At 43.6% G+C, this 27,186-nt stretch overlaps 1 protein-coding gene and 1 pseudogene across 1 annotated transcript in view; one reads left to right on the top strand and one right to left on the bottom strand.

Moving 5' to 3' along the window:
- LOC144799580 (C-signal-like) overlaps positions 1-27,186 on the top strand; it is a 166,830-nt gene that overhangs the window by 13,186 nt on the left and 126,458 nt on the right. The gene's annotated exons all lie outside the window — the stretch shown is intronic.
- On the bottom strand, positions 11,495-12,748 carry LOC144799266 (pyruvate dehydrogenase (acetyl-transferring) kinase isozyme 2, mitochondrial pseudogene; annotated as a pseudogene).

Here is a 27,186-nt window from a genome sequence, read left to right as displayed (position 1 = left end):
TCTCCCTTTATAAAGCAAACTATCTCTCCCTGGGTACTAATGGGGCGGGAGTCTAGGGGTGTACGAATTGGGGCCCCTTAATAGCTGCCGAAAAAAATGTCTTTCCAGATTGCTGGCAGTCCTTAAAAGCATCGCCCACACTGAGATTGGGCGCCCATACATCGAAGACGTGATCAAACTGGCACCCCTCCTATTGTGGGTTAAAATCTGGAGTTCCCCATTCTCTTACTTTCCCCCTTCTCCTATCTGATTGTATTAATTTAGATCATGAAAATAACATTGCTTGATTAGCTTACAGCAGAAAATCTTTTCAACATCAGAAAATCTTTCCAAGTTCTGAGTGTTCCACATCTCTTTCATTCCCCCAGTGAGATTAATAGCAATACAAAGACTTCGATATGCTCCCTCTTTCAAATAATCCTCAATCTAAAAAGGTCTAACAAGACGCAGGTGATGGACACTGTATGCTACCACATGGACATTATCTCACCTGAGCGGGTTGAGACATATTTAGTTCGGATTCCTAACCAGGAGCACAGGTTTTATTTAACACATTCTACGATGTGTAATGTTCACTTTTTGGCTGCCTTCCCCCAGCAGGGCAGCTGGTTTCTTTCCTCGCCCTGCTGTGCCAATGACAAAATAATTATTCAACAATCCATTAAGCACTTTGTTTTTTTTGTAGCTTTTACACTGTTCCCAGAACCTAATTTCTCCGTCCCTTTTTACGCTCTACATACTGTAAACCAGCTAGTCAAAGTCTTAAACTCTTGCAGTGCCTGAACTCTGAAACGTTCTGTCATTCTACTATTGGCTTTATTTGTCACTCTTTTAGGATTTGATTTGATTTGATTGGGGGATTTGTATAGCTTGACAAGGCCTCTCAGACCTCGCAGCGCATTTTGAGTATCCTGCGCCTGGGGCGAGTTCTGTGTGCAACTGTAAATTTTAAATACCTATTTTGTCTAAATTTTCTTTTTTCTTTTTCGTTGTTAACCCCTGGTTTTAATCCCATATTGTAGCGCATTCTTGCACTTTAATTGGCATAATCACCGCTGCTTTAGCGGGTCTGTAGCCAGCATTTACATCCTTCGCAGCCATCTTGGGGGTACTTTTGGGAGGTTTCACGGCGCCATCTTGTGAGCACTGTAGTGCTCAGGCGTGATTACCAGTCCCCTACAAAAACCTGTCATGAAGACGCGCAGCGGTGACACGCCGCATTCACGCCGCGTTCACGCCAGAGTCGAGCCAGAGTTGCGCCAGAGTCTTGCCCGTCTGCGCACGATCGGGCCCAGGCGCCAGTAACCCTGGCGGGCGGCTGACATATTCATCTAGAGAGCTACAGCTATTAGACTCAGGTAGGCAGACTCTAAATTCAACTATTCTGACTAAATTAAAGGAGACTAACATCCTACGACCCCTTAGTTGCAGGTCCATTACTCACTCGCCCTCTCTGAAGCTTACTAGCCTGAATACAAGGTTGCTTCAAAAACAGCACCTTGAGATTTTTACTCTTCTTCAGGATGAGGATATAGACGTCCTAACCCTTACAGAGACGTGGCTAGGCGATAATTCATTACCCGATATTATAGCAGCTCTCCCAAATGGATACGACGTCGTTTGGCACAATCGTGCTGATAATGCTCGGTGGGGGGGGGGGGAAGCTATTCTGTTTAAAAAACATTTAACAGTCATTAAATTAATGGCTGAAACAGTAGATTCAGCGGATATACTTGGAGTGAAGATCACCTTGAATAATACTTGCCTTATTGTTCTCACTGTCTATCGCCCGCCAAAATGTACTTCAGTGTTCAATGATTTATTTGCCCCTATCATCTCCGATATCTGTACTCGATATAAAAAAGTCTTGGTAACTGGAGATTTTAATGTCCACTGGGATAGTTTCCGTAAAGATTTGACAACTCGACAGTTGGAGACCTTTATGACTTCACTGGGCCTTGAACACCTTGTAGAAGCTCCAACGCATATTAAGGGTCACACCCTTGACCTAATCTGGACCGCTGATCCAGAGGTGGTCCTTACGAATATTCTACCCTGCATTTGGTCTGACCATCATCTACTCTATTGTGACATCCCTATTGACAGTTACTTGTTCCAACTACCCCTAAAAACCAAAAAAGTACGTCAATGGAAAAAAGTTGACTCTAAAGCCTTAACTGATGTCCTTCCTAAATATATGCAACCACTGGCCTCTTATGGTGATCTAGACCAGGATTATAAGGTTATAACGCGGAATCTTAGCCAGGCCATTGACCAGATAGCACCTGAAAGGGTACAGAAAATAAAGGGTGTTGGAAAAGGGGCCCCATGGTTTACCCCTCCTTTGAGGGAACACAAAAGAAAGCTTCGCCATCTTGAGAGATGCTGGAGGAAAACAAAAGACTGCATAGATGGGGAACAGTAAAAAATATCTCTGAATTACATAAAAAGCTCATTTTGTTAGCAAAAGGTGAATATTATGAAACCCGTATAAATAATGCAGACAATATTCAGAAAGAAACTTTTAAAATTCTAAAAGAACTGAGCAAGAAAGAAGAAAAATCAGAAATAACGATAGATTGTAATACCTTTCAACGTTACTTTCTCAAGAAAGTGGTAACCATTCTTTCTGATATTAAGAACAGTACCTCCAGTGGTCCCTCCTCATTACAGGTCTCTCAAGCTTCCCCGAAATTCACCATCTCTAGGTTTCCAGGTATAGATTCTATAACCCTTGGGCAGCTTATGAGTAGAACCAAGTCAGGTTCCCCGGCGGACCCATGCCCCCCCGGTGTCTTTTGTCTGGCGATCCCTGTTCTAGAGGACCACATTATCTCCCTCCTTAACAATTCGTTAGATACCGGCCTTCTACCAGTTAGCTTTAAAGAAGCATGAGTCAAGCCCTTGATTAAAAAAGCCGGGGGCTGACCCGGCTATTCTAAAAAACTATAGGCCAATATCCCAGCTGCCTTTTTTGTCCAAGATTCTGGAACAACATGTGCTGAAGTCCCTGTCTTCATTCCTGGAATTACACCATCTACTCCATGAGCGTCAAGCAGGGTTCCGTGCACATCACAGCACCGAGTTGGTGATGCTCTCGGTGCTGGATGAGCTCAGAGGCATGGCCGACAGTAAGAAACCAAGTGCCCTGATACTTTTAGATCTGTCAGCGGCATTTGATACTGTCAGCCATGCCCTGCTTCTGGACAGACTGTCCACGTTTGGGATAAAGGACCTAGCCCATCGGTGGCTAAAATCCTTTCTTTTGGGGAGGACTCAGAGGATTCAATTGGGGGATTGTATATCTGAGGTGGGTACTCTTGAGTGCGGAGTCCCACAGGGCTCTGCATTGTCCCCACTTTTGTTCAATCTTTACCTGCAACCACTGATAGATTCTTTGGCAAGCATGGGCTGCAGAATTTTTAATTATGCCGACGATACTCAGTTGTTACTGAGTATTGACAGTACGGCATCTGCACAGACCCAGGCCCAGAATATACTTGGATATGCGGTCAGTTGGATGACGGCAAACTTGCTGAAGATAAATCCGGAAAAAACTGAGGTTTTGGTGGTATCAACTGCTGCCTCGCCCTGGAGCGATTTGTTCTGGCCCCAGGAACTTGGCCCCACCCCGAAACTGTGTCCCAATGTAAAAAGCCTTGGTATTAAGATCGACCATGAGCTGACAATGGCTAGCCAGATATCTTCTGTTGTTGGGACCTGTACTAACTTAATTAGGCAGCTACGCAAGCTAGTCCCCCTACTTTCTTTAACCAGGCTCCGTACCATTGTCTCGGCCACAATAATTTCAAGGATAGATTATGGGAACGCGCTCTATTTAGGTCTGCCAAAAATCCTGACTAATCGCTTGCAGGTAACTTTGAATGATGCAGCGCGATTAAATTTCAGACTACCTAGATAGACCCATGCCTCCCCATTATTGCGCAGGCTACATTGGCTCCCCATAAAGCAAAGGGTGGAGTTTAAGAGTTTATGTACTGCCCATAAGGCAATCTATGGGCAAGCGCCTGCCTATATTAAAGAACGTCTCGGGGTCTATAATCCCAAACGAACGCTTAGGTCCTCTAACTCCCAATTGTTGTCCTGTCCTCGATTCAAACTGGCAACCAAGGGAGGGAGATCTTTCTCTGTTCTGGTCCCACAGATGTGGAACAAACTACCGGAGTCTCTCCGTAGAGAAGTAAATCTTCTGCACTTTAGGAAGTCGTTGAAAACACTCCTGTTCAGGGAAGCTTTCGTCCCTATTTAAATAATGCTGTCACATATGTACTTTCTGTACATTTACTCAGTTGTTGTTAGTGTCATCTGTCATGAGCACCTAGAGACCTGACGATGATTTGGCGCTATATAAACCCCAGTTAACAATAACAATAGCGCACGCATGCCCGGAGGATTAGAAGCGAGAGTAAGATATTGGCAAAATCGTCTGCCTTGAACTGTTCTTAGTGCATCTTTTTCTGTTTTTAATCGTATGTCCAATGCTGCTTTTTATGTCTTGCTATTTGACCAGTGTAGCCAAAAGTATAAGGGTAAATTGTCAGTCCTGACTGGTTTCTATTTTATTATACTGACAGTATTTGTATCATAGTTTTAACTATGTTTATCGCCGCTACTCTTTTATGGCCATATTTGCTAAACTTTTACTTACTGACTGACTTCCCTGCTGCTGGACATTCTTAAGCCCTACCAGAAAGCCATGTGAAGCCAGCATGATACATACAAGTGCATAATTCTGGATTCTATAGTGTTCCCTTTCTGCAATCTCATATTCATAAGGATTGGCGGAGTACTTGTTTACATCTCGTCATTGTCACTGGTGACGTCCGTGGTTCGAGATCTGTCTATTCATGAAGCATTTCAAGAAACAACTGGAAAAGGCCTATGGGTTAGCCTCCAATGCCCTTCCAAGGAAGACTTGCAGAACAAAGTCCACTAAGATCTGCATGAAAGGGAACATGAGCTCCTCAAAGGATACCAAGAACTGCTCTGCCACTTCATCCACAAGAGAAAGAATAAGATAAGATTGATGGGATTGTAACCCCCTACAGTGTAGGCCTAAAGTTGTAAGTAATTCAGATGACCTGCTTTGCAGGGAGAATGGACCGAGGAGGTCGAACTACTTAGAAAATATGGGAACTGTGATGCTGCATGCCGTGGGGGTGGGGGTCAGTGAAGGTAGGGGCAGGGTCAAAGGTGTGAGAAAAAAAAACATTCCGTACAATTTTTGGTCTTTCACCTTCTTGTAATTACATATGAAATAACGTGCAGCTTAATTGAAAAATAAATAAAAGTTAAGTTAATCAGTGGGAAAGGCACTAGTACTTTATCTAACCTCTATTAGTTAATGAACGGTAGAGGTCCGTGTCTGTAGCCAGAGAGCTACAGAATTAAGGGCCAGATGTATCATTATTTGATGCAGCGCACAGTGCAAGACAACTTTCTGCTCCGCGGTGTGCTCAATTGAGACCGCAGGAATGCATCACATTTACTAACAAAAGGCGCATTCCTGCTATCTCCCTGCGCCAGAACCCTCCGCGCTGCCTAGCACCAACATAGGCACTCTTGTATCAAGGTGCAAGGGTGCCTGCGATGCAGTCAGAATTGGTTTTGTGTAGGAAGGGACATCTTCCTGCACAAAAACATTCCTTGGAGGTGTTTTCCTCTTTTTAGTGTGTTGCATTGTGCAGCACACTCAGAAAGAGGAAACGACGAGGATATACGGATATTGTTTTCCTCAATGTGCCACTATCGGGAAGGCATACAAGTTTGACACATTCTCAAGTTTACTACTCTTGGTGAATCTGGAAAAGGGACATAAAGCATCGATGGATGCATGTGAAGATCCTCTCTCCACCCATGTGATGCCTTTCTGATTCAGAGTAATACAGGCAGCGACATGAGCATCCTTGTGTCGCTCCAGATTTACCAAGCCACCGTGGCTTTGCATGGCTCAGTAAATATGACTTCAGGATTGCGTTTGCCTTGCGTCACCCTGCGTGGCGCAAGGGCAATGCAATATTTCGATAAATCTGGGCCTGCATTTTGTATGGCACACTGGATAATAGTGACTTGTGTATTTTTAGTGCTACAAGGTCCTTGCCTGTGACAGAAAGCACTGTGAATATGTATTTTAAACTTGCATTACACACACTATAAGATGGGCTGCTCGAAATGCGCAAAAGGGTATAAGATAAAACGGTGCTTCCAAAATATTGATTTCAGTAATACCCAGACTGTACATAGTGCCATTTGTTATATAACTGGCCCTTAACCCTTTCGCTGTGACGGCAATTAGGCCGCAGCGCTAAGGGGCGGGGGGGGCCACGCGGCGCTCCGACGCTTGTGACTGAACTTCTCCGTCACGTCCCTCGGGTGGACTGTGCTTGTGACGGAGCGGTTCCGTCACGGCCCCGCCCGCTCAATAGAACGTGCCGCAAAGGCGCAAAATCGGCGCCGGGCAGGTGCGGCGAGCGGGTCGTGACGGAACCGCTCCGTCACCAGCACAGCCAACCAGAGGGGCGTGACGGAGCGGTTCCGTCACAAGCGTGGGAGGGGTTAAAGCACGTACTTCACAGCTCCGCTGGGAACTCCTTGCACTACCACACAATATTCTGTGTTATCAGGAAGCTTCAAGTGATTCTATCAGTTAAAGCCATTACAAATTTCCAAGCACCCTTTACATTTTCAGATTAACCAGTTGCTCACCTTTATATTTCTTCAGGAAAGCAGGCACCCTGGATTGTTTCTTGTTTTGGCGTCTGCCCGCCTTAGGTTTCACAGCACAGGGGTCTCCCTTCCTGACATGTCAACTGAAGCATTGAAACTATCGGAACTAACCCTCCCTGGGCGGATGTCTTCTCACTAAAAGTTGGGGAACTCTTTTTAATACATTCAAAAGAAAGGGCACATCGCTCCTGTCCGATTGCGCTCATTTTGTCCTCTGTATGAGATCACATATTCTTGGTTTGACGGGCACCTGCTTTGGCATTCTTAAGATGCTCCGGAAGTTCCTACCTCTGCTCACAGAAGAGCATAGAAAGATCACTGTGCAAGCCTTAATTGGCTCCAGACTGGACTATGCTAACGTCCTTTATTAAGGTCTTCCGGACTATCTTGTTCAGCGGCTGCAGGTTGTGCAGAACTCTGCGGCTCGCGCCATTTTCGGCCTCCATAGGCGAGCGAGAGCATCCGGGTTGGTACAGTCGCTTCATTGGCTGCACATCCGGAAGCGGATTATGTTTAAAGCGTTGACCCTGGCTCACAAAGCGCTTTTTGGCTCTGGAGCAAGGTATTTACAGCGCAGGCTCGTCTTTTATCGCCCGGTTCGATCCCTGCGGTCGGAATCTCTATTTTTGGCCGTGGTCCCCCGAGTGAGGAAGGCCCGTACCTGAGGTCGCTCCTTTAGTTTGAGGGTCCCTCAGTTGCGGAACACCTTGCCCCTGGCCTTGCGGCGCACACCTAATCTGCTCCTGTTCAGGAAAAGCTTTAAGACCTGGCTTTTTAACCTTTAGTAGGTCTTTCTTTCCCCTGTTTGGTTTTGTTTTATGGTGTTATGTTTTTTTACACTGAGCTGCCTAAGTAAAGCGCCGGGACACTCTCATTGAGTAGCCGTGCGCTATAGAAATAAAACTTAACATAACATGAGACAACTGACTGAACCGTAAATCAGAACTTTTTCCAGTGAGGTCAGTGTTCAGTCACTATGATCCAAGGGCATCACCCTCCCCATTTCTATATACATAACTATACCACCCAGGCGGGCAACTAGAGCCGAATTTCGGGGGGGCTGAATTTTTTTTCGGTGGGGGGGGGGCCTAATCCTTCCTACCATAGACTGAAAGTGACTGAAAGAAGGGGTGAAAACACATCAAACACTTAATTTACACGTAAATGGTCTTTTAAAGACCTGTTAAGCACTCGGGTGCGGCTGCAATTAGATGGCCGCCAGCCTGCAAAGCTGTGTCAGCCCGGGCTGGCACACACGACGGGGGGGCTGAAGCCCCGTGAGCCCAATGGGTGTTGCGCGCCTGATACCACCATATCAATGTGACAGCATCAACTCCATCTCCATTGAGCCAAGACGGAGCACTCAAGATATTGTGGTCCCAAAGGTGGAAGCTGAGAGGCAGTCAACAATGTGCTTTCTGACGCGTCTGCTGGTGTTACCAAATGTATTCCCGCTTCTGGTAAAACGTCAAAGTGGGTGGGGAGGTATCGCCTACCGAGATATTGCTCCATCTGACTCAGCCTTGTATGCTTGAAGGTTTATGATCTGTGGAAAGTTTGACCTAGAAGGCATACCGTACACTGTTCTACGAGAACTGACCGATTTCCGCCAAGCTCTCATATACGGTAGGATGACAGTGTATTTTAATTTAGCTTTTAGCCCCTTTGTGTGAATGCAATGAAAAAGCGACGGACGTTAGGAGGGGTGGGAGGAAAAATCTTTTAAGTAGTAAATCATTTTCGGTAGCCGCTGTGTCTCTACGGGGCATATTACCAAGCAATTACGATAATTATCGCTATTGCTTGGTTAGAGACAAAAATTTACCGCTGAGCTGCGGCGATTTTTATCGCAAATAAACCTTGGTATTACCAAGGTTTATCGTAAATGCGATAAAAATCGGCCGTAATGCATGAATATCGCTGAAAAGTCAGCGATATTCATGCATTACCGAGCTAATGCTCTTAGCCATGTTATCCACCTCCCATTGGATAACATGGCTAAGAACTGCTCAGGGCAGGTGTTAGCTTTTGGAGATATTCGCGCTTAGCGCGAATATCTCCATAAGTTGGTAATAGGAGATAGCGATGTTAGCGACTGTTTCCAGTCGCTAACATCTTGGCACGCCCACTTTGCATGTCATTAGTGATAAATATCACTGACATGCAAAGTGGGGCCCAAGATGGTCGCTATCTCCTACTAGCTGTCGCTAACTGGTGTTAGCGAAAGCTAGGAAATAGGGAGATAATTTTATCTCCGCTTTCTTGGCTTTTAAAGCCAAAAAAGCGGAGATAAACCCCCTTGATAATATACCCCTGAGAGTTTTTGGAGTGAGCATTTTTCTGTACAGGCCTGTTAAGAAAAATTAAATATGCTTGCTCTGTAAAAAGCCATGTAAAATAAAAAAGTAAAGATGGGCTTTACAGCTTACCCATTCTTCTTGATCCATCTGGTCAACGTTGCCCACATTTTTTAGCCTTTAGTTCGGGAGCGCAGTCCTGTTTTTGCAAAGATGGCTTTTTTGAAATTATAGTTTGCAAGTAAGCGAGAGAGGCACTGGTGGAACCCAAGGGGATTCGGATCCAGCCTGGCAGAGGCGAGGCATAAGCAAAGTATCACCATGCCAATACACACAAATTCTTCTCCTGGCTTCCCTCGCATTTCCTGGTCCACTCCAAGTCCAATCAAGGTCTGAGAGAGGAAGCAGTCAACTAGCACCTCCTTGAGAAATTTGGAAATCTCTTGTTTTAATTTACTTAGAGCGTCACAGGAGGCAAAGATATGACTTAGATCTGCCTGATAATGCACACCGGGGACATAGGGTTCCTCTCCCAGTCCCCCATTTGGCAATCTTTTTTGGGGTATAATATAGCGAAAAGCAAGATTTGTAATATTGAGCCTGGAGGCGGGCTGGTATTAAATTTTTTTGTGCTAAATCTGCTGAGCGAAAAAATAGATTTTTCGGTATTCCTATCTCCGCTTTCAACTTTATTGATCGTGCATTAATGAGTTGAAAAGGGTATACACACCTCCAATAGATAAAGCTTTATTCATTCTTAAATGATCTATTATATTCTTGTTGGCAAAGCCTATTGGACCGCCACCTTTCTTATTTAGAAAATCCCGGATTTGCACATATTTATGGAAATTCCCCCTTCTAATTCATACCGCTTTTTACGATCTTCTAAAGAGGCTATACCAGTTGAAGAATAAAAATCACCGAGCTCGGACATAACAGTATCATGCCATCGTTTAATAATTGGATCTTTGAAAAATTTCTGTACATTGAGGTTATTACGAAGTGGTGAATAGTAGTTCAGACGACCCAGACTTAACAATTTCCGAACTGACCTCATGATTCTGTGCCCTCCTTGCAAAGTTTTGAAACAGACTTTCTTGTAATGACTATCATACAAGAAACGCCAAACCCAACCCCATGCGTCTAACCCCATTCTAAGTTATCTTGGGGTTGGTACTTCGGTAGTGCTATATCTTGGATTTTCGCGTATAAGGACTAGATTGCATAATAGAGTATTAGACCAATAGTACAGTCTTATATTTGGTAAGGCCAACCCTCCCCTTTCCCTTTATAAAGATAAAAATGTATATGCCCTTTTGGGCTTCTCATATGCCCAAATAAAGCGGGAAAATAAATCTTCGAGTATTCTTTTTAAGCAGTTGGTAGTAAACTCTAACTGGATTGCCCGTAGCAAATATAAAACTTAGGGAAGAATAGCGTTTTAATGATGTTACATATGCCAATAATCAATAGATGTAAATTATGTAGTCTCACCAGTTAGGGTTTCGTTTCGGTGACTAAGGGATCAATGTTAACATTCACAATGTTGTCAACATTAGCAGTGATATCGAGTCTAGGGTGACCAACCGTCCGTTAATTTCACGGACGGTCCGTAATTAGGACCTCACGTCCGTTGTCCGTGAGGGTCCTTGTAACGGACGCTTTTTGTCAGTAATTTTGGGTCTTGCAGGGGGGAACAAAGCTGTTCCCCTGCGAGAGGCCACTGCTCCCTGCTGGGGCGCCTCGCTCTTATCATAGAAGCACAAGAGCAGCCCCACCCGCCTATTGTCATTCTCTCTGCAGCTGATTGTCACATACAGAATGACAATGGGCCAGTGTAGGCTCTTCCAGCATGTGGTGGCCTCCGTCTAGGGCAGGGCCTTCTGTTAGGGTTTAACATTTACAAAACAAACGTATACAGTTAAAAAGAAGAGGTTAAAGTTCTTACATAGTCTCATCATTTCGGAGCTGAAGCATTTTTTTTTTTTTTTAAATGAAGAATGATTTATTTTGCAGCAAAATTAAAATCGGATTATCTTTGTCTGGAGAGATGAAATCCCACTTCTCGCACGTCTGTTCTCTCGATTTCTCTCCATCAGTCTCAAAACTTCACATTCTCAAATGCCCCTTTAAGGCCTTTCCATCATATTTCTTTTCAGTTGAGTGGTAACCGCTGCAAAAAGGTAGGTCAAAATACTTGGTGTGTTCAAAGTGCTGGAAATTATTCAAATGAAGGTTTGAGACATGTTCTTTAAAGTGCCACAGCACTCGTGATGTGCGATAATCGGACACCCTGGTCCCACAGTGAAGGATTTGGACACAAAAAAAATAAACACTGCACAAAACCTCACGCTGTGAGGTTCCCCATGCCACTTGCATACAACACCCTCTATTTTGCAACAGGTGTGGGATTAGTTCATGCATGACTTAGTCTTTTGAGGGTGTAGAAGCTAGGTCTTGACATAGTGCCAGGCCTGTGTGAAAAATGCTGCCTGGTAGCTGAGCCGATATGTGGAGAGATTTTTAGGTTCCGTGCTGGGGATGCACCAGTCATCTGTTTCTTGAGTTGACTGGTAGTACTTCCAGGCAGATTTGTTGTAGACAGGAAGGCGTTCCACTGAGTCCGTGGACAGTGCCTTAAGATAAATGACTGCATCAGTTCCAAAGCCCTCCATGGAGCAAGGCTGCAGGTCACCCTGGAAGTACTTGGCACAGAGTCTAGAAATAGGAAGACCCTATACAAAACCAGCCAGAGGTGTTCCACCTGCACGTAGCTGTGCCATGGGTTCAGTAGAAGACATATAGCTGAAGAGCCTTTCAATTGTGCGTAGTGGGACTTCACCTCATCTGTCACTCATCTTAATAGCAACATCTTTGCCACCCAGAGCCACCATCACCTTGATGGGTGGAAGCGAAGTCCACTGTCGCTCGCATGGCATTCTTGAAGAGCTCAAAGAGCATGTGATAAAGATGCGATGGAGCATATACGACGTGAATGGGGTGTCTTGGATCATTAGCATTGACTGCCTGGATTTCCAGATTAGGCAAAGCCATATAGTATTTATCACACAGCATCTTCGCCATTTCATAGGCATCTCTCACTACGTCAGTCACATCACAATTCGGATCAATGCTTCCAATGTGTTTAGGATGTGCAGGGTTTGTCGTTGCATCAAAAATTGAAGTGTGCTGGTTGATCAGCATGTGGATAGAGATGCGGCTCAGGTAAAAGCAGTCCATAAAGTATTACACATTCTGATTGGTCACTGGGTCGATGCCGAAGGCTTCCTTGTACTCCATGACCCCCTGGGCCATAGTTGGGACCACATCATTGTGCCAGTTCCTGATGGTGATGAGGGCGTTTGCAAACTGTTTAAGGGTGCTCTGGTCCTCTGGACTCTTATTAAAAAAAACTCCAGGATGTCCAACAAACTCTGAATATACCAGCTCTGCACCAGCTGAATGGAAGGGGTTCCCAGCAGTCGATCTGGTAGCAAGTTAATCTCTTTCATGATGTTGGCGAGGCGCACTGGCAGCTCCAAGGCAGGAAGGCCAAGGAGGTTTTTTCACAGCCATTGCTAGATTCGAAGTCCAGTAATTGCTTCATGGAGAGCGCTGAGGGAGAAAACAGACAAATGGTCGATCTGCTTCAGGGCGCCCCCTGCCCGGCTCGCAGCTAGCATCAGGGTGCGAACCAGGGGCATCCTCATAGTGGGTCTGTCAGAGGAGGACGTGCATGGACTGCTGCATGTCTGCTCTCCCCGGCCCTAATCCTGGGCTCGATTTTAGGGTTGTCAGGCTCAACTCTCCCAGCCTGCTATATCTTCCGGATTTCAATTGAAACTCTCTTCGTTCCGCCTCTAGATTTCGGGTTCTAGGACCTTAGTCTTGTCCAAAGGGTCTCGGTTGACTCTACGTCTCTTACCGAATGAGAGCTAAAGCATTTTTATTATTATATAAAACAAAGACATAGTTGCTGTTTTTTATTTATTTTATGGAACTACCATCAATTGACAAAGCCAACAGTCCTGGCTTGTTGTGGGTCTAATGTTACTGGATGCAATGATAGAAATAGCAAAATACCAGTCGGGCAGCACATTATGCTCAGCATATATTTTAAGGTGGGGTGTTTTAAATCTCACACTTAATTACATCAGACACGCCCTTTGGAGAGACCCCCAGATTATTCATCCCACTTAGAGCCCTGAAAACAACACCATGTCACAGTCACCTCGTGTCCTGGCACTGTGCATCATGTATGACTCATCACTATCAAGTTTTCACATTGCCTATGTGCAGGGGCATAGTGAACTCTCCCCCACCCCAACCCTTGCTTCAGGAACTACAGCAAGGGTGAAGTTCTAGATGGGCCTCTTCTGTGTGCAACTGGATGGGTGGGTGGATGGGTGAAGGATGGGTGGCTAATTGAAAGGGGATTGGAGAGCGAAAGGGAGGATGGATGGATGGATGGATGAATGATAGCATTGATGAATGATTGAGAGAATGGATGGGTGAATGGGTGCATGGATGAGTGAAAAGAAGAATGTGAAGATGGATGAGTGAAAACATACATATGTGAGTGAAAGGGAGGGCGGAGTGCTGGAAGAAAGTATAGATGGATAAGTGAATGGGTGGACGGATGAGTGACTGGGTGCATGGGTGAGTAAGTGGAAGGATGGCTGGATGGGTGAAAGGGTAAATGATTGGGTGGATGAGTGGATGGATGGGTGGAAGAGTGGATGGATGAGTGAAAGAATGACTTGGGTGTAAGGGTAAATGGTTGGATGGATGGGTGGAAGAGTGGATGGATTAGTGAAAGAATGGATTGGGTGAAAGGGTGGATGGATGAGTGAAATGATGGATGGAAGAATAGATGATGGATAGGTGTGCAAATGGTTTAAAAGCTTTGTATATGGATGGCAACACAGATGGAAGGACAGAATGAATAGTGAAAGACTGAATGATGGATAAAAGAAATAATAGATGACATTTTGATTGACACCCAACTCCTACTTGAATGTTACACTAGTAATTGTAAATGTTTGCATGTTTTGTTTTAGGTGTAAGATCTTAGGGAGAGTCTCATAGTGCCATAAGCTGTGCTTGAGATGTATATTGTGTTTGTAGCAACAGGCAAGGCGTCACAAATAAACTCTGCAAAAGTGTATTGACAGTGCATTCTCTAAGAAAGCTGCAGGGAAAAGCACCTTTGTGACTTCCGTCAGCTTGTGCAACTCTGCAAAGCCCCCATAAGCAAAGTCAGATTCCATATTTTAGGTTTCACTTGCTGAAACACCCATAATGCATTCCCTATAGTGGGTTCATCACAGCAATCCTCGCTTTAGTTCACCTATGCTTGCCGTGTTACATCTCACAATGGCACTCAGATATGAGATGCCAGTAGCAAAGTCTATCCGAGCAGATCTTCCTGACCACTTCTCTCACCAAACATGCCTTGTCAGGAACATGAGTTGTAAACAAAATATCAGACTGGACAACCCAGTGCAGTAACCATATAAATAGACTATTATCATATAAAATACCACAAAAAGACCCGCACAGTTGCTCCAAGCTGCACGCATACCAAAAACCGTGAAGTGCTCAATAGTCTCAACCTAATATAAAACTTATTTTGACTTGTCTTGTCCATTTACGTACTTTATACCGTTGCACAACTTCCTCTGATGTGTCTGTAAAACTTACCTTGTGTCCCGGATTTTTGTCCTGAATTTTGACCTTCTGGCCTGAATTTTTGTCCTGAATTTTTACACTTACCGTCCTGATTTTGCGCCCATGCCAGTTGGTCACCCTAATATCGACTCCGAGATATGTTGCCTTTTCTACCACTCTGATGTCATTACTCGTCGCATTATTATTACACTCGATTAGGGTTTTACTATGATTGAGGGAATTTCCTGAAAGTAACCCAGATCTCGACGCCTCTACCTCAATCTTGACTATAGCCGTTTCAGGGTTGGGTGTCACAAGAGCAATATTGTCGGCATATGCCAAAACTTTGGTTTCCCAGCCATGAGTTACGATAGGCCTAATACCCTTGTTGCATTCCAATTGGCGTAGGAAAGAATCTATATAAATTGTAAATAGAAGCAGCAAGCTTGGGCAACCTTGTCTGGTACCTCTAGTTATTTCTAACTAGTGTCTGTGAGTACAACATTTAAAAAAAGGTTTGCACTAGGCTGAAAATAAAGCATTTTAAAAGCCTCTAGAAGTCCCTTACCTTTTCCGACCCTTGACAGGGTCTCCCATAAAAAAGGCCAAAAGACCTTGTCAAAGGCCTTTTCTGCATCCAGTAAAATTAGTGCCATTGGGTCCCTGGAGATGTTTGCAGCATCGAAAAGTGAAATGACCCTCCTGATGTGGTCCGTAGTTCCACCGCCTGGTATGAATCCATGTTGTTGTATAGAGACTACCTTGTGAATTACAAAGGCTAAGCGAGTAGCAAGGATTTTAGAGTAAATCTTATTATCAGTATTAATCAGTGTTATAGACCGATAGGTCCCAAGTTTCCAAAGGTGTTTTATGTTTTATAAGAAATACTATCATTTTGGCCTTCATCCAGGATTCACGTGGTCTTCCCCTGTTAAATACATGTACAAACAGTTGTAGCATACAATCTTTCAGTTGAGTTGAGAATTTCTTGTAAAATTCTAGGGGTATATTATCTAATCCAGTGGCCTTACCACTTGGGAGACTGTTAATACATAGCAATATATCCACCGATTGGGTGAGTTCCTCCAGTTGTTGTTGATCCTCCTGGGAAAATTGTTCCAATGGAGTCTAATTAAGATATGTCGTAATATCTCCCAAATGGGGTGGTGTAGGTCTTGGTAGTATGAGTAAAACACATTACAAATTCCCTCTGGGTCTATGATTCTTTCTCGTACAGGATCGTTGATTCCTGCTATTACATTCCGAGTGGCTTTTTGTCTAGTTCTGGTTGCGAGGTGATGCCCAACCTGCTCGCTACACTTTTATGATTCCTCCCACCACGCTGCTAGTCTATCTGCGGCCCTTTTTGCTATTGTCCCCATAATTGCCGACTTGGCTACCATCACTTTTGCCAATGCTTCTGCGGAGTCACCCCCATTCTGGAGCACTGTAATCAATCCTTTTTCAGCAGCAGCCAATCTGCCTTACATATCATTTAACGAGGAACTCTTTTTCTTGTTCAGGGATAGTGAAAAACGAAATGTCTCCCCACGAATTACTGCTTTCAACTAATACCACACCACTTCGACCCATGCACTCCCTATGTTCTCCTTGAGAAATTGGGGAATCCATATACTCATGTGTTCAAAGTATTCTTCATTAGAAAGAAGAGTTTGTTAAAAACTCCAATAAGTTGTGCCCGTATTTTTTTGGCGCTTTCACTTTACGATAAGGAGATTATGGTCAGCCAGTATACGTGCGGCTTTCTCAATTGAGCAGGCGTGAAGAAGAGTGTAATACACTACTATATAATCTAATCTTGCGTGTTTATTGTGCGGTAAGAAAATTAGGTGAACCCGGGATCCGAGGGATTCTGCCAATTCCAAATATCTGACCGTGCCTGCTCATGAAATAGTGTCTTCAATGCTCTATATACCTTTGTTTTCCGGCCACTATATATCCAGTCATTTTCCAGGCTTATATTTTGATCAGCTGGCAAATTTATATTAAAATCCCGCAGATAATTATATTTAGTGGCCAGGCAGCCAGTTCATTATTTATATAATGAAATACTGCTGGGTCATCTAAGGTTCTTCCGTAGATTGTACATATAGTGAGTAGGTCTCCATTGTTTCTGCGGTATTTAGTGATCATCCACCTCCCATACTGATCCACTGACGTTCGCGTGAATTATAGAGAGCGATTAGAGGTCAAAATAGCTACCCTGCATGTCTGTGAACTTTGTGTTGTAGCCCCCACCAGTGTGTACCCAAGTGTTTCCAATAGATATATCTGAGCTCTGGATAGGGTGGCTGATATACCATGGCTCACTTATATTTAAAAAAATAGCGAATTTAATTGCCCATCCTGAATATTTTGAAACTCCGGAGATCATACAAACAATCCCTAGAAAATCTGATTGTCTGACCCATTTAAAGAATAAGAGATGGCTCATAGAGAGATACAAAAAAACTGTAATGGATAACTACCTGATGAGAATCTGCCCAGGTATTCAACCCTATTTGGTACAGGTCCAGGGAAGTTTTGGTCGGATGCTTTTAACCCGTTTTCATTATGGGGCTTTCCACAGATCGATTACCTTCCCAAAAGTTAATGACTGGTCGAGAAACCTACTCCCATGCCCGTGTGATGACATTTCAACCCAAACCACGTTGCACTGTATTTTATTCTGTAAATTTTATACTCTTCCTAGGAAAAGGTTTTTAATACCCATTTTGAGGAGTATGGGCCTAAGACAATGTAGAACAGCTTTCCTGATGTTACAATCCTTAGAAAATCAACTGATCATCATGGCTATCTCCTCATTATTAGGTCTCGCCTATTAATCCCGCAAGGGATAATAGACGAGAGTATAGAGGGCAAACCAAGGTCTGAAACCATTGCGGATTTCGGACAGTTCGTGTGGTGCACTCGTGCGGAAAGCGTCTCCACATCAAAGCCATCAGCCTCCCTCCCACAGGCATATGTCACTTCCCCAGTGCGTGCTCGGCCTCACTTCTCCTCCCCCTAATTACATCCCGCTTTCACTTTCACGGCCGAAAGGCCGTGAGCTTCACTTCAAAGGGGCCGACAATGCTTGTTTCAATAGCGGCGTCCTCGCAGCACTCGCGGGACTCTGCCCATTGTCTGCTGTGGGTTTGTTCCTTTCAGTCCATCGGCGTCCGTTTGTAACATCACAAGTCTAGAATTACAACAATACCGCTCCTTGTTTCGGAGTCTGGATGAGATTGACTGCGCATAGTGAGTGCAGGGGACCGGATAGCCACCGGAAGTGGTGACCTGTAGCCAGCGAGTTTAAATCCGGACAGAGCAAGGTTATGAAGCCAGCGTAAGTGTAAACATTGCTGTTCTGTGATTGCTCTCCGATTACATTGTGTTTTCCAGTCTCTGAATTCCCACTTTCTTTCTGACTTCAACTTCCTTTGCTTAACCCCACATTTACATTTCTCTCCCACTGATTGCTGTCCTCTCTTGCTGCAACCTTTTCACTCCCGCGGTGCATCCCCCGTATCCTTCTATGAGCGCGTCTCGTTCTTCATTTGTAGTTTTGTATCTTATTTGCCCCTTTATTCATTTATGTATCTGAATGTAGTGCAGACCTCATCCAAACGTGTTGGTGTGCTTTACAATAAAAATGCATCATTACATAATGTAAAAATAAACGGAGTCCTTATGTAATGTATCTGGTACGATTGTAAAGCGCTCTGACAACTTCAGGTAAAGTCCGCGCTTTATAAAAACGTATAAAATAAATATTGTTGCAAGTGCACACAATTCGTTACACCCTGCTTGTTTTTTTTGTTGTTGTTGTAAAACTTCCCCAAACACATTATTTTCCTTTCCCCTTCAGGACGCAGCGTTTAACCTAGATGTGTGGTTTTTTACATCTTCACCTTCAGGTTTTTCGGTTCTATTCGCCAACCTACTGAAACGCCTCGTTGTTAATGTCCTAAATTAAAACATATGGTATTTCTTGAATGACGCTCCTCAGAGAGGATTTTTCTCCCTTCCCCACCACTTGAAAAATGATGCTTGATTGTTTCTCTCTCGTTCCACTCGGGCTATTTGTTTACAACTCACACATTAAATATCTGTATGGACATCTTTAGCCTCCATTGATGGGGTTTTCCAATAGCCACTTTTTTAATGAAACACAACTTGTCTTTCTGAAAGGAGCGTTTGTGTTTTTATATGGTAACTAATAAAATCCTACTTATGTTTTTGCTACATTTTATTTTATGCTCTCGCCAATAGGTCTGTCTGATATACCTTTTCACGAAGTTACTTTCAGATGAAACTGGAATTTTTATTAGAAAAACGCCGAGTTTCTCCTTAAACTCTGACTCGGCACCTTCGATTTAGAAAGAGCAATATATTCCGTCATCTTCTACCATGTACTCTAGAACACGTGTAGTGACAGCTGTCTACTTAGCGCTGTTTAGAGGAGTTATACCAGGCTTTAGCGGTGTCATGTTCTTGAATGAGGGAACAGTGTGAGTGTTTGGTAGACTTCACCTATTTGCAATTCGTTTTAAGCACTTAGTTGGATTGCGTGTTTTTCTGCTGTGTAGACAGATACTTGGGTGATTCGTAGGTCAAAGGTTTGAAACCGCACAGTACCATATGGCTGTTAATTGTGTCACCGAATAGAATGTGATTATGGTGAGGTTGGGTAACAGGAATATTATTTACCGAGCTTTAAAACTACAAAACCTTGATGTTAAAAACCATAAAGACAACAATATTTATGTCGTCCTCAAATTTTTGAACCTTTTCCTCACTAAATGTATTTTCCTTATTTAATACATTTCACCCTTCCTAATTCTGGCGGAAGGTGGAGGTAATATGGACGCAGCCATAAAGTTTTAACTTGAATCATCTAAGTTCCATATCTTTGAAGCTGAAAATTTAGATTTGCAATGGCATGGTTTTAAAGAAGCGTTTCAGAGGTTACACAAGATTTATTTTTACTGTGACTTTAAGGAATGCAGGAGTACACCTTTCTGAAATGTTTTGGTGACAGACATCCGTGTGTCATTTCGAATTGGATGGTTTTGCTGACCAATCTCTAACTCTCAAAGAAGTTTTAGACCCGAAAGACAGCCTTTGGAGTAAAGTGTTAATCCTGTGACTCTCGCACCACCACAGCACCACTCAGCACCACCACAGCATCACTCAGCACCACCACAGCATCACTCAGCACCACCACAGCATCACTCAGCACCACCACAGCATCACTCAGCACCACCACAGCACAACCACAGCATCACTCGGCACCACCACAGCATCACTCGGCACCACCACAGCATCACTCGGCACCACCACAGCATCACTCGGCACCACCACAGCATCACTCGGCACCACCACAGCATCACTCAGCACCACCACAGCATCACTCAGCACCACCACAGCATCACTCAGCACCACCACATTATCACTCAGCACCACCACAGCACCACTCAGCACCACCACAGCATCACTCAGCAGCACCACTCAGCACCACCCCAGCACCATTCCGCACCACCACATTATCCCTCCACAGCATCACTCAGGGCCTCCACAGCATCACTCAGGGCCTCCACAGCATCACTCGGGGGCCTCCTCAGCTCCACAGCATCACTCTGGGGCCTCCACAGCATCACTCGGGGGCCTCCTCAGCTCCACAGCATCACTCTGGGGCCTCCACAGCATCACTCTGGGGGCCTCCACAGCATCACTCGGGGGGGGGCCTCCACAGCATCACTCGGGGGGGGCCTCCACAGCATCACTCGGGGGGGGCCTCCACAGCATCACTCGGGGGGGGCCTCCACAGCATCACTCGGGGGGGGCCTCCACAGCATCACTCGGGGGCCTCCACAGCATCACTCGGGGGGCCTCCACAGCATCACTCGGGGGGCCTCCACAGCATCACTCGGGGGGCCTCCACAGCATCACTCGGGGGGCCTCCACAGCATCACTCGGGGGGCCTCCACAGCATCACTCGGGGGGCCTCCACAGCATCACTCGGGGGGCCTCCACAGCATCACTCGGGGTCACCACAGCATCACTCATCGCCACCACAGCATCAATCTGTGCAACCATTCAACAACAACTGGTTCAAATATGTTCTCTGTGTTTCAAGCTTTATTACAAATGTCACAAAAAAATGTTAATATTTCACTGTTCTTGCATTTTCGTCACAATAAAATACACTAAGTTAATTACAAAAGTTTAAGCTATTGCCATTATGAATTACAATCACTTTGATTTAAGTATTAATTATTTAAAAAAATTAAAAGCCATTGTTATTTGTAATATCAATACATCTAAGTCGCGTAAATACAAAACATGTTGCATTACAAATGCTATAGGTGTCACATTTGCGAAAGTTATAACTATTGGCATTGTAAATGACAAAGCTATTAATTTAGCTATTTTCAAAACCAACACATAAAAAAAACAATTGTCATTTACAAGACCAATAGCTCAAACTTTCCTAATGCGAGACCTATTGCATTGCAAATGCTTGTTAAAGTCTGTTATTAGATACAGGAACACAATGTGAAGATTTAAAGCTATGTTACACCTGCTTCTCTGGATAAATATAGATTTTTTTTACTGTGCAATATAAGCGAAATGATTTTTATAATATGAAAAATCGAATAAAGCTGAATTTGAATTATATCCGAGCTCTTTCGATATGCGTTTCCTGCTTACAAATAACATCAGCATTCAATAAGCGGAGCCCCGCTGTGGTGTTTCGCCTTTTTTTGAGATCATTGAGGCCGCAAATATTAATTGTAGCTATACCCAATTTACTCATTTATAATAGGTAAGGAGTTTTGTCTAAAGAAAAACAAAAAACTAACAAAGCTAGAACCCAATGTACCAACCCCTTTCCCCCTTCCCCCCCCTTCCCCCGTGACCCTGCACCCCCCCCTCTCACCCTCCCACCACCTACCGCTGAGGTTACCTGGCTCTGCTCGAGCCAGGACGTGTTGTTTATCGATTTAGATTCCGTATGAATTTCCCAATTTATGCCCTTATATAGGTGCAATTCACATTGTCCCTATTTAGGCATAGAAATCCAGCCCTTATTTAGGCATTGCTCATGCTAACCAAAAACAGGCATGGCTACTTACATCTGTTCATCTACGTCACAACGAGTTAATGGAAAACCAGACTCTTAAGTCTTTAAGACTTCCCCTTGCTTGGATATTGATTTCTCCAAGAACTCATTTTTTATGCATGAACATCTATTCCTTAGGGGTTCATTCATGACGTTCTTATGCCCGACTTTTACGTCAGTACGGGCATTACTAAACACCTTCAAGGTATAAATATACCTTCACTTGCAATGGCAAGGCACAGTGCGGTTCGGCTTCCTATTTTCACAACGCAGCTCGTCACAGTAAGTCCCGAAGGAAGTCAAGTCCCCAACTGATGCACTGACCAGACACTGTCCTCCTCCTCGCCGAGAATCCAGCTCCAGTGTTTCTGACTCCCCTTGCAGGGTGTTGGAGATCGAGTCCCGGGAAAGAGATCGCAACATCTCTCATTCTAAGGTATGGAGCTGATTAGAACCTAGAGAAACTTTTGGCATATCTTTGCCCAACCAAACTAAACTAGACTATAGCTTAAACAGCACCTACGTCTTCCCTCGTACTAGACTTAGCTTAGGTACACTGGGGTAGGATTATTTTAGAAGCACCTGTTGAGTATTTTAGCCTGTGTACTTTATGTATGTCATAGCAACAGACCATGCTATTGCAGTATTATTTCATATTACTGCTAACGCTGTACATTTTATACTTCGCATTCTGTCTTACAATTGTAGCAGTTCATATCTCTTGCATGAGAAATAAGACCGTTCAATAAACCCTTTTATTGAAACGCCCGTCTTTTTATTTCTGTGCAACTCTGTAGAAACGAAGCATGCACGATTGACTGAGTAAAACGGTTATCTATTGTTTCCACGACTCTGAAGATATTGCTCCGACTCTAAGGGAAACAAAGTTGTCATGTTTATGCGGTTGACAGAAACGAATCCCTTCTTGTTCATTCGAGAAAGTTTCTAGTGACCTCTGAGTTAGCTGGCACACACAAGTAATTAAGTTTAATGTACTCGATAGAGACATACTGACCTCAGTCTTATGTCAAAACTATAGTATATACTATTCCAATGCGCAGAGCCTATTAGGCATATAGGACCTACACTACCTGGCGCCCAACGGTTTGGTAAGGCACTAATTTAATGCTAGATACTAAAGTAACTCAGTCGTGCTTTTCTCAGAGATCCTCTACTCATAATGCTCCAATAGACGTCTGGAGTGGGTAAGGGATAAATATCCGCCATAGCTGAGTAGGACGGAAAATCCTATGTTATTAGCATTTTGGTTTGTTCAACGTTGAAGGATACAGTGTTCCAAAAATATTGTGCACCTTATCTTTGTTCCCTTGAAACTTGCTCTGCAATTTTCATTAAACAATGGCTGACGAAGCCAACAACACCGAAAACGGCGGAGCTACAGGCGACAACGCCGTACCAGCTTTTAACTTCAGGTTTTTCTGAAACAGATGAGAATGCTATAATCATTCCTCCAAATTTAAGGAGAGCCATCACTCTAAAACTTATAAAACATGGCATAACATCAAGAGGTGGTAGAGCAGTTTTTGTAATAGAGGCACATGAATATCACCAGACAGAGGTATTCTATTCATGGATAGTATTCCCAGAATCAACTCCAGTAACATATATGTTTCACTTCTACAAAGAAGATGATCCACCAGAGGAATATATTCCTTTCGAGGATATTGAAATTCCACTCACATACCAGGAGCATGAGCTCTGGTTCAAAGGCGCCCTAAAACATTTAAATCACATTACCGGGCTCAGTCCACTAGGTAGACCAGGAGCAACATGGCCGGTTTTAGCAGGTTATACACCTCATCCTGAAATTGAAGACATGACAGATGTAGAATTACTTACCCAACTCAAAGGGTTAATCAAAATCTACAGACAATTGGTCCAATATGTCATGCAGACTTTCACAGTCCAACCTCCAATAGTTATTCCACAACAAACCTTTCACCAGGGGAATACACAAAAAATTACACCACAGAATTTACACGCAGTCATGGGTAAATTACCCGCCAAACGTGAACAAATTCCATCCTGGATAGCTCAAAAATTACTCAAATCGAAGCAGTATTTCCTAATACTAGCCCTCATGAGAAACACAGAATTTTAACAATCTGTTTACCAATGGAGATTACACCACATCTGGAAGACTGCACCACTTGGGGTACAGTCTTCGCTGCTGTCTACACTAAAACACATGGTGTTCCGTCTATGGCGGTAATACCTGACGTCCTGAAACAGATTCAAAACGAATACGGGGCAGAGCCTGCTCTGAATTTAGGTATGAAGTTACTGAAAAATTTCACCCAGGTCTCAACGATAATATTATCTAATATTAAAGGAGAAGCAGCATCAGTGGCAATCTGCCACAAATTAAGAGAATTTGATGTAACAGAACAACCCCAAGAACTAGCCAGAATAATTGAAAAATCCTATAAAGAATAAAAGCAGAGACCGTTTGGGTGGGAAACCAGTGAAACCACAACTGTATGAAAGTCCTGAAAAGGTCTTTACTAAAAACTCTCCTACCTCTTCTAAAAAGAAGTGGGAAACTAGCAAACCACCTTCCAAAGAGAAGCGTTCTCATTCCCGAGGTAGATCTCCTCAGAAGGAACCCTCTTAAAGGAGGTACAACCTCAAGAATAGGGATAATTTGAGAAAACCTGACGGGTATCAAGATACTGATACACGTTCCTCTCGTACCATTCAGATATCGTCAGACATCCGAAAGAAGAGGACAGTCAGAGAACAAGGAAGAACGCGTGAAGTCCAAAGACGATCAACACGTTCAGAAAAGCAAACTAAAACCTCAATACACCAAAAAGAAGGTAGCATTTCTAAAGATCAGACATGCTGAGGATCTTGAGGACACAACTCAAGAACGGAGAATGGGCTCAGACAATGCTGGAAAGCGCAGAGAAGTAACAATAGCTCACCAGAACCTGAAGGGACTTCTGGAGACAGTGGACTTGAATGAAGACATTGAAGTTGAAACTAAAGATGCCAGGGTTAGTTCTCCACATAGGTTATATGAAATAACACTCCGGATGGAGGGAGACATACCAAGGAAAGTGAAAGCACTCTTTTGGGAGCGACTTTCTAAGGGTTATGATATACTTCTAGCTGAACAAGACTGGCCACCAGAATTTGTCAGGGAGTGCCCACATGGCAAAGACATCATTATGCCAGCCTTCTCTAATCATATTCCAGTACATTCAAAATATACTTATGCCAGAAAATGGGCAGTTGCCCAAGCCCCAGCATTATACAAAAATCATGTAGGATGGGATGAGGATTCACCTCCCCATAAAATCCAGTTAAAAAAAATCAACCAACTGCAAAAAAGCAGTATCCAGTTAAGCAAGAAGCTAAAAAACAGATCAGGGAGATTTTAGATCAACTTGAATATCAAGGGGTGATTGAAACATGCACCTCATCAATGAACAATCCTTTGTTTCCTGTTTCCAAACCAGACAGTACATATTGTATAGTTTTGGATTACAGACACCTAAACTCTTGTTGTAAAACATTTGCAGTGCAAAATGCACACAGTACAGCATTAATGAATGCGTAAAAAATATAAAACCACATTTTGTCAAAACATTGCACCTGAAAGCAGGTATTTGACAGCTTTCTCAATAATAGGGACCCAGCGTCACTTCTGTCGTCTCCCTCAAGGATTCAAGAATAGTCCAGGGTTATTCTCAGCAAGAGTAACAGAGTTACTACAAACTTATGATGACGAGGCATTGTCATATGTCGATGATATCTATCTGACAGACGACCTGGATAGGAACTTGAACAGGGTGAACACCATTATACTGGCCTTCACCTCTGAAGGGTACAAATTTGATAAAAAAAAATCGATAATTGCCCATCTCAAAGTCCTTTTTCTAGGATATGAAATATCAAGTGAAGGCAAAAGCCTGGCAGCCAACTTTTTAGAAAAGTGTGCGCTGCTCCAACCTCCAAAAACACAGAAAAACGTAGTTGAATCTAGGTTTCCTGAATTTTGGAAAAACTTACATTCTAAACAACGCAGAAAGGGTTAAACCCTCTACGAATTTATCAAACCTGATTTTAAAACAGTAAATTGGACACAAAAACACACAAATTTTGCGTTCACTTCAAACAGACATGTTGGCAACTAAACATTTACAAACACGCGCAAACATACGCAACTTAGTGATCCGAATCATTCATGGTCAATGCGGATTCACCTACTTAACTTTTAACGAAGGTGAGAAAGTGCCAAGTGCTTACAAATCACATTTGTACACACAAGCAGAAATGAAATTTACACAACAGAAAAAATTCTGACAGCAGTTTAAATAGCTGTAGCAAAAGAGAGAGCCCTAGCACAGGCAAAACGCATTATGGTCGTAAAACCTGTACCAGCCTTCGAGGCAGATGCAAAAGCCAGCATTCCGAATGCAAAAGCTTTACATCCAAGATGGATACAATGGGTTAATTCTCTTGCTGCAACTGACGTTGAATACGTTTTTGATCCTTATTTGAAAACGCAAGCATTCCTGCAATACGAACACGAATGTTCTCTGCCTACTGAAATTCTACCTCTAGAAGAGTATGTATGTATGTATAATTTATACTGACGGATCAGCACAACCCGCTACGGGGGGTAAACAAGCTTATAGTGCTGCATGCGCGATCGTTAAAGGTCGTATGTACGATGGCAAATTCAGACCTATGGTCACAAAACCGCAATCCCTAGGAGATTTTACAGATCTGCGAGCTGAGCTACGAGCATTCATAATGGCACTTGAAAATACGGATCGCGAATTACCCACACTCAGTGTGCGATTCTTTCTACTGTGTACAATCTTACAATGAATATTTACAGAATTGGCTTCAAAATGGTTTCAAAGATGCAAAAGGTTGCACAATCAAGCATAAAAGGCTTTGGGAACAAGTAGTTCAGTTGAGAAACGGACTACAAAACACTCACGTGATACACACGCTGAGTCATCATGGCGTTCACGTTGAAGTGAATTCATTGGCTGACGAAGCCGCGAAGGGGGCTGTGCTAACTGCTTCCGTAGCTGCAATCACTCATTCAAAAACTAGAATAGACAGTGAAATACTACTAGCTGTCAATGCTACAGGCAAAGGCAGCAGTGCAGCGTTACCTTCCACTCAAATACTCATATATAACTGATACAAACAATATTCAGTTTGCTCGAATCCCTGGCGTGGGGGATAGGGTAATGCCAAACATGGAACATAGATTAGGACTAATCCTAGCAGCACATGAAGGGCTCGCCTCTGCTCATGCAGGTGTTTCCGCCACAGTATTGTTATTAAAACAACAAT

This window comes from Lissotriton helveticus, chromosome 12 (genome assembly GCF_964261635.1).
Source record: "Lissotriton helveticus chromosome 12, aLisHel1.1, whole genome shotgun sequence".
Classification (NCBI taxonomy): Eukaryota; Metazoa; Chordata; class Amphibia; order Caudata; family Salamandridae; genus Lissotriton; species Lissotriton helveticus.
Note: the sequence above shows the minus strand (reverse complement) of the source record. Positions and strands in the feature narration are given on the sequence as shown.